The following is a 9,294-nucleotide window of genomic DNA, read 5'->3' as shown; positions in this document are numbered from 1 at the left end:
AGAGAGTGCGGCCTCCAGGTTTCCAGGTTACATTAGTCACACTGGAACGAATAACATTTGAAAACAAAATACCTTCATGCAAACATATGACTTTAACTTTGGGAAAAATAAAAACATTTTCATTTATGCGGGCCCAGAATAAACCTCTGACATCCCGGCTTCACTGCATGAGAAGAAAGCACATAGCAGGTAGTCTCTGGTATTTTCTGGATTTCAGACCAAAAGGAACATATTGCCATGAGCACCATGGAATTTCCATCATCACAGGCTAGAAATTCATGTTTTCTTACATTAAAGAGAAAGGGCCATCATGTGGGCTGGAGCTGTGAAGTTTTGTGGTTGTATTTCCAAGAAGGCTGCAAACTCCTCATGCCAGGAAACCTGGTATGACCAGATCAGGATGGAGAGTCTGACATGCCTGTGCCCAGGAGCATGTTCAAGCTGAGCACAGGAAAAGTGATGTGAGGTCTGGGGAAACAGTTGTGTTCCCTGCCCAAGAAACTTCTGTCAGGACTGCTTGGGGTTAGCTGCTTGCACCATTTTTCCCCCTCAATTAACTACTGCTCAGACATGTCTACACAAGATGTGTGCCACAGAGTAGACTAATTAGCTCCGCAGTAAACATTTCAGCATCTACATGTGCAGGGCAATTAGGCTGGAGTAAATGAATAAATTCTGCAGCAGGATAAGACTTGTTTTTTACTCTGCAGCACTGCAAGTGTAGAAGCTGACAGGGCTGGTTGGGGCACAAGGCTGCCTGGTGGCCAGCCCCCATCTCCCTCAGCTCCAGTCAGCCCCTCTGCAGTACACTGAGCCAGGCTGGCAGGCTGACCCCGGGGCCCCATCAGCTGAGGCTGCTCTGACCTGCTTCAATGTGCTGCTGTCCCAGGCACACATGCAAACACCACACCCAGAAGCAACAAACTTCTGGACAAGGGTGTGGAGAGCATCCTGTCCAAGTTTTCAGATGACACCAAGTTATGGGACAAAGTTAACACACCAGAGGGCAGGGAGCAGATATGGCCCAATCTGGACAGGTTGGACCAATGAGTAGAATGCAACAGGATGCAATTTAACAAAGACAAATGCAAGGTAATCCACCTAGGGAGGAGGAATCCCCAGCACACCTATAGGTTGGGGGATGACCTCAGCAGCGCTGCAGCTGAGAGGGATCTTGGAGTCATAGTTGACTCCAAGATGAACATGAGCCGGCAGTGTAACGAAGCCATCAACAAAGCCAATCACACCTTGTCGTGCATTAGCAGATGCATGACCAACAGACTGAGGGAGGTGATGCCTCCCCCTCTATGCGGCATTGGTCAGGCCACAATTGGAGTACTGTGTCCAGTTTTGGGCGCCGCACTTCAAGAGGGACACGGAGAATCTGGAGAGGGTTCAGAGGAGGCCACTCGTATGATTAGTGGCCTCTGTGCAAGACCCTACGAGGGGAGGTTGAGGGATCTGGATCTCTTCAGGCTTCATGAGAGACAGCTGAGGGGTGACCTTGTAGCCGCATACAAGTTAATCAAGGGAGGACAACAGAGAATTGGAGATGTGCTATTTACCAGAGCACCCCTAGGAGTAACTAGGAGTAATGGGTGCAAACTAGTGGAGAGTAGATTCAGGCTAGATATTAGGAAGAAATTTTTCACAGTACAGGTAGCCAGAGTCTGGAATGGGCTTCCAAGAGAGGTAGTGCTATCACCTAACTTGGAGGTCTTCAAGAGGAGGCTTGATAGACACCTGGCTGGGGTTGTATGACCTCAGTGCTCTTTCCTGCCTGGGGCAGGGGGTCAGACACGATGATCCTTCATGGTCCCTTCCAACTACAATCTATGAATCTATGAAAACCCTGGAGCAATAAACTCCAGAGTTTATTGCTTTGCATTACTTGCACATGTAGATGGCCCCCCTAAAATCACAAACTCAAGACTAACTGATCTCTTCTTTCCACCTTTGCCTCTCTTAGCAATGCACCTACTTTGACTCCCCCTTTCCCTAGCCTCTGTATTTTAATTATTTTATTCCTTCCTGCTCTCTGCAAGTCCATTCAAAACATCTGACCAAGTAAGCTGTAGCCTACAAAAGCTCATGCCTCTCTGAATTAGTTTATACGGGTGATGTTACACGTTGCACTTAACCTATACTAAATCTGTGGAATGCTAAGTGATGTTGAAGTTAGGATGTGCTGTACGGGGTCATACATTAAGGATTAATACTGCTTCTGACCGGCACAGCTCTGACTTGCCACTAGAGGACTGCCTAGAAAGAGTAAGGCTAGGGGCTAGGGCATCTGGGCTTGTGGTGTTGCAGCAGGGAGAGAAAGGGGATGTGGGGGCCTAGGATTCTGCAGGACTGCAAATTGTTCATTTTATCTTGGTGGAACAGACTAAAGTTACCCTAACACGTGCTGGGTAGCATGGCCCAGAGTTAACCCCTGCCTGAAGTGGCATAATTTTAAGATGCTCAGAGGGCATTTGGCATAAGTTAATATGTGGACACTCACATTTTAAGAGTCCTTAGTATGTTCTAAGTGTAACATGTAACTTCACCCGAACATGGCTAACCACATTGCCAGTTACTGATTGAGCTGCTCTGGCTATAGGATAGTCAAAAGAGCTTCTGGTTTCTAAAGATAGAGAAGCCTTGAATGGAGGACAAATGGACATTAATGAAAATTTACCTTCAAGAGAGATCAGTCTGCACTTTCCTTTATACTCTGCTCCCTGAATGTCTCACCCCCACATGCCTTAAGGACACTGCTCAGGGAAAGAACATTGACCCCTTGTTCCTGCTCAATTTGTTTTAAAAAAAATAGCTATAGAGGAAAAATCAAATCCATTTCCTTTCTTTACTCCCCACCCCAATTGATTTAGAGTTGGGATAAGCAGCTGGTCTAGCAGCCTTGAAGGCTGTTTCTACACTAGGAAAAATGTCTTGGCCTTAAAATGTGTTCACTTATGTGGTGAAAGCCAAGTGGAGACAGGACAATCTATATATGGGGTCAGCCATAGATAGAAGCCTATTTAAATGCTAATTGTCTTGCTACACTAAGAGTTGCACATCCATTAAAGAATCCTTTTTTAAAGCATATTTTTTCACGGTGAAGACAAGGCCAGAGAATGAAGATTTCCATTTACAGAGGAAGGACCATGTGGGCAGCAGAACAGCGCTCTTCCTCTCAGATCTGGCTCTGAGGCCCATCACCAAGTAATCTGCATGGCTCATTCAGACTTTGGCCTCTCTGATAAAAGGGTGGTGGCTGTCAAGTTTCAGTTGTGATTCAAAGTGTGATCAAATATAGAAGAGCTGCTTCAGAAGTTTCACCCCTCCCCCATATCGTCTGAAAACATTTCCTTTTGATAATGTTTTTTATTTGAAGGAAACAAATGACCTACTACCGCATTGCCCCCTCAAAAAAAGTCATCTTTTCGGTGGAAATATATTTAGAGTCAGAGATTTCATAGAGAAGTTGGGCTAGAAGGTGTCAAAGATCAAAGTCTTTGATTTCAGATGCCGATGGCAAAAGGTCAGAGGCAAAAGGTCAGAGGCTAACACAACAAACTCTGCAATTGTAGTCTGCCCCTCTGTATTAACAGTGCTGCATATGCATATACACACCCCTGTCTGTACCTCATTTCAAATCACCTGAGCTTCTCATACGAGAGAGAAACTAACCTTGATGGCCCAGCACGAAAGATAAAGTACCTATAGTAACAAGATTACCTGACCAAACAGGCTCAATACCACCTAAACTAAAAGAAAGGCCTCCCCTTTCTTGAAGGATGGGCTGCCAGCATGAAACTTGAGCAAACAAGAAAGCACAAGTGCCAACCTGTTAATTATTCATGCCTGGCATGTAGTAATTGGCTACCCTGCCTAGTATAACTTTGAAAGAACTTCCGCCCAAAGCAGAGATCTCAGAGCATTCCCAGGAGACACAATCTGTAATCTGATCAGTTACAGACATCTCCCCGCCTCAGTTTATTTTCTTTTGGCGTAACCCCGTTTCTGCCAGCTCGTCTTATCTTTGTCGTCCGTCTTTCTCATCAAGAGCTCTCGGTAACCTGCAGACCATAGTAATTTGTGTGAACTGCTTGAAACCTGTATTCAGCAAGTCTGCAACCCACTGTAATCACTGGGTGACAGAGCATCTGCATGCTGTAACTAAGCAATCAACTCCTCTGCCTACGCTGCACTACATCAGTAGTGTAAGTAAAATAAACGTTCTGTGTAACCATCACGCTTTAAATCATCTGACTCCTGCTCGCCATTAACACCCATCTGTCCAGTCATAAATCCCTCCTCGCGCCAAGCTGGTCATGCCGACCCAGGCTTGCAGGTCAAGGGTGCACCGGTCATCGGGGCGTGACAGAAGGGACCTCCAGAAGTCATCTAATCCAACCCCTTGCCTGAGCCAGGATCATCCCTATCCAAACCATAATCTAAACTCTGAGTAAGACTACCTTCACCCCTGACAGAGCATAAACCTAACACCCTAACCTGCCACAGGTCAAGCAGGAAACCACCACAGCCAATGTCCTGCTTCTACAAATTGTTGTCAATATACGCTCAAGAGGTCCTGGGTAGAGGGCCATGCACCCTGCTACAGAGGAAGGCAAAACCCCCCACAGTCCATACCAGTCTGACTATGGGGATAAAATGCCTTCCTGACGGTAAATATGGCAATTGGTCTGACCCTGAGGGGAGGAGCAAGACCCTTTAGCCAGGAACCTCTGGCTTTGCTCCTAGCAGGAGAATCGGTGCACCCCAGTTGAAGTCCCCAGCATTAGCTGTAGCCAACATCCAATGCCTTCGGGAAGACTTAAAAACACCCTGACATATTCATAGATTCATAGACATTAGGGCTGGAAGGGACCTCGGGAGATCATCGAGTCCAGCCCCCTGCCCAAAGGGCAGGAAGTCAGCTGGGGTCATAGGATCCCAGCAAGATAAGCATCCAATTTACTCTTGAAGGTGTTCAATGTAGGTGCTTGAACCACCTCTGATGGCAGGCTGTTCCAGACCTTGGGGGCTCGGACAGTAAAGAAATTCTTCCTTATGTCCAGCCTGAAACGGTCTTGCAGGAGTTTGTGACCGTTCGACCTCGTCATCCCTTGGGGCGCTCTGGTGAACAAATGTTCCCCCAGATCCTGGTGGTCACCCCGATAAACTTATAGGTGGCCATCAGATCACCCCTGAGCCTGCGCTTTTCCAGGCTAAAGAGTCCCATGGCTCTCAGCCTGTCATCGTAAGATCTGTTTTCCTGACCTCTGATCATGTGCGTGGCTCTCCTCTGGACTCTCTCAAGCTTCTCCACATCCTTTTTGAATTGTGGAGCCCAAAACTGGACGCAGTACTCCAGCTGCGGCTTCACCAAGGCCGAGTACAAGGGGAGAATGACGTCCTGGGATTTGCTCGAGAAGCATCTATGGATGCACGCCAGCATTTTGGTCACTTTACTAGCCGCAGCATCGCATTGCAGGCTCATGTTCATCTTGTGGTCAATGATGACCCCCAAGTCTCTTTCTTCCGTAGTGCTAACCAACGTAGCACTGCCGAGCCTATAAGGGTGCTGCAGGTTTTTCCTCCCAAGGTGGAGAACCTTGCATTTATCGGTGTTAAACACCATCAGGTTCTCGTCTGCCCATTTGCTGAGCTTGTCCAGGTCAGCCTGGATCACCCGCCTATCTTCTGTATGCTTTGCCCCAAAGTTTGGTGTCATCGGTGAACTTGGCCAGAAAAAGCAGGGTGGGGAAGGGGGAGGGCAGGGGCACAACCAGCAAAGCCCAGAAGCATTGGACATACCCATGGTAGACCACAGACACAGCTACACCTCAATCATCCCTAACCAGTGGCTGCCCATTGTCTTGGACACATCCAGTGATGGAGAGTCCACAGCTTCCTTAGGTGTCTATTCTACCGCCTCCCTATTCTAACAGTGAATATGTTTTTTTTCCAGATAGCCGATCTAAACTTACGTTGCTGCAACTTCCAGCCATGTCCTCCTCTCAGCAGCAAGACAGAAAAAGTGCTTTTCCTCTTCTTTATGGCAGCCCTTCAGGTATTTGAAGACTGCTATCATGTCCCCTCTTAAGCACCTTTCCTGCAACCTGAACGTGCCTAGCTCCTTCAGCCTGTCCTTGTAGGACTTCCTTTCCAAGCCCTTGATCATCTTTGTTTTCTGCCTTTGGACATCTCTAATTTTTCCATGTCCTTTTTAAAATGGGGAGCCTAGTACTGCACACAGTACTCCAGATGAGGTCTAACCAGTGCCAAGTAGAGAGCCACTATCACCGCCCATGTTTTGCACCTAATGCTTCTATCCTGATGCAGCCCAAAAGTGCATTCACCTTTTGTGGGGTTGCATTAAGTCTTTGGCCTATCACGACTTCAAGTTCTTTTCCATAGAGCTGCCATCCAGCCAGGTGCCCCCCATGTTGTATTTGTGTTTTTGATTATTCCCCCCAACATGCAGCACCTTGCATTTGTCCACATTGTTCATCCTGTTACCTCTAGCCCAGCTTTCCAATCTGTCAAGATCCTTTTGAATTGCACTTACATCCTCCAACATGTTCACGGTCCTTCTCAATTTACGTCATCTGTAAATTTGCTCAAGAAGCTTTCTATGCCAGCATCCAAATTGTTAAAAAATGAGTTGAACAACACCGGGCCCAGGACAGACCCCTGGGGGACTCTACTCAAAACTTCCTTCCATTCTGACATGGACCAGTTAATAATTACCTTTTACTTGCAGCTATTGTGCCAATCGTCTATCCACCTTGTCATAGTTTTATCCGGCCCATATTTCTCCATTTTTTTTTTTAAGACAAGGTCATGTGGGACCTTGTCAAAAGCCTTCATGAAGTCCAGATATGCTATATCCACAGCATTCTCTTCATCCACCAAAGTAATCCCTTTGCTAGAGAAGGAGATCAGGTTTATTTAACACGATTTATTTTTCATACATCTTGCTGGCTGCTTGCAATCAGCTTTTCCGCCTCCAGATGCTGGCAAATGGCCTTCCTTAGCTTATGCTCCAGGAACTTCCCAGGTATTGAGATGAAGCTAATCAGTCTGTAGTTCCCCACATCCTCCTTCTTGCCTTTTCTAAAGAAGGGCACTACATTGCCCCTTTTCCTGTCCTCTGGTACGTGACTAATCTCCCATGACTTCGAGAAGATCTTTGCCAAGGGCTCCAAGATCTCCTCTGTTACTTCAGGACCCTCAGGATGAAACTCATCCTGGTTCTGCTGACTGAATTCATTCAGACCCAACAAAAGCTCTTTGCCCATCTATTTTATCTCCTCCCTCAGCTTGCCCCTTCCTTATCTGGATAATCCCTATTAGGTGTCTGGCAATTAATTTTTTAATTTTTTTTTTTGTGAAGACTGACGCAAAGTAGCCACTGAAGGAGCTCTGCATTCTTTGTTTCTTTGTTAGGAGTCCCCCACTGGCTTTTTAATAGATGACCCACAACTTCCTTAGTCCTTCTTTTCTGGCCAACATGCATATAGCACCCCTTCTTGTGTCCTTAACCTCCTTTGCCAGGTGCGGCTCGTTCTTTATCTTTGCCTGCCCGGCAGATTTCCTGTCCTGAAGGTTCTTGCTATTTCCTGGTATGCTTCCTTGGTGACCTGCCATTCTTTCATTGCCTGCATGCTTTCCTTTTGCATTTGAGGCATTTTGGAAGCTTCATGTGCAGCCACATTTGATCTTTGCCATTCTTCTTGTGCTTCCATCATGTTGAAACAGTTTCTTTTGGGCTTCCAATACTGTGCCCCTTAGAAGCTCCCAGCCCTCCTGGACACCTTTATCCTTCAATCTATCATCCCATGACACTATGCCTATTAACTCCTTGAGTCCATGAAATCTGCCTTTTTGAAATCTAGTGTCCTAATTTTGCTGACCTCATGCTTTCCCTGTCTCAGGATCTGGAATTCTATGCATCGCGATCGCTTCCTCCCAAGTTACACATCGCCTTCACATCCTTCACCAGTTCTTCCCTATTAGTCAGGACAAGATCAAAGATAGATGATCCCTAGTTGTATCCTCCACTTTCTGGAACAGAAAGTTATTCTCCACACATTAAAACTGGCTTGACATTTTATGTTTGGCTGTATTGTTCTTCCAGCAGATGTCTGGAAAATTGAAGTCTCCCATCAGTACCATCCCATAGCTTTTGGATAGATTTGTCACCAGCTTGAAGAGTGCCTCATCTACCTCCTCTTCCTGATTTGGTGGCCTATAATAAATCCCCACATTATATTGGTGCTGCATCTTTCACCTTTCATCTTCACCCAAATGCATTCTGCTTTGCTGTCTTCTTCCTCCTGAACCAGGGAACAAGTGTATGTGTTTTTGACATACAAGGCAACACCACCACCTTTTCTCCCAACCCTGTCCTTCCAAAACAGAGTGTAATCCTCGATGTTGACATTCCAGTCATAAAAGCTGTCCCACCAGATCTTGGTGATGCCAGTCAGATCATAGTTCTTTTCACAGGCTGCAGCTTCCAGCTCATCTTGTTTATTCCCCATACTTCTCACATTTGTATACATGCATTGGATGCATTTTGCATTTTGACCTTCTCACTTCTCTTTTGTGTTACTTGTTGCTGTCCTGTAGCTCTCTGGCCCTTTCCCAGAGTTGAGTTGCTTCTTTGGTCCTTTCCCCTCTGGACTGTGTGCTCTGTTGCTGGAGGGTTTTGATCACCATTCCCCCAGAACCTAGTTTAAAGCCCTCCTTACTAGGTTGGCCAGAATGATACCCAAAGATGCTCTTCCCTGTTCTCATCAGATGGATCCCATCTCTTGATAGCAGTCCTCCTCCCAAGAACATCTGCCCATTGTCAAAGAAGCCAAAGCCTTCACATCGACACCACCATCTCAGCCACACATTCACTTCCATGATACAATGGTCTCTGCCTGGACCCTTGCCTTCCACAGGAAGATCAATGAGAACACCACTTGTGCTCCAAGTTCCTTAATCTCCTGCCAAGAGCCTCATAGTCACCTCTGATCTGGTCAGTGTCATTCCTGGCAGTATCATTGGTGCCTACATGGACAAGCAGGAAGGGGCTAGTGGTCCAAAGGATGGATGAGCTTTGGCAGACTCTCAGTGATGTCTGAATTTGGGCTCCAGGCAGGCAGCACACCTCTGGGCCCCCAAATCTGGACAACAAATTGGTGCCTCTATCCCCTGCAAAGGGAGTCACCAACCACCACCACTCTTCTCTTCCTTCTTGGTGCAGTGGTCTGGAGCCCCTGTCCTTGGGCCCTGCACTTCCTGCTT

This window comes from Crocodylus siamensis, chromosome 3 (assembly GCF_052110815.1).
Source record: "Crocodylus siamensis isolate JL-2025a chromosome 3, ASM5211081v1, whole genome shotgun sequence".
Taxonomy (NCBI): Eukaryota; Metazoa; Chordata; order Crocodylia; family Crocodylidae; genus Crocodylus; species Crocodylus siamensis.
This window is presented reverse-complemented; position numbering follows the sequence as displayed.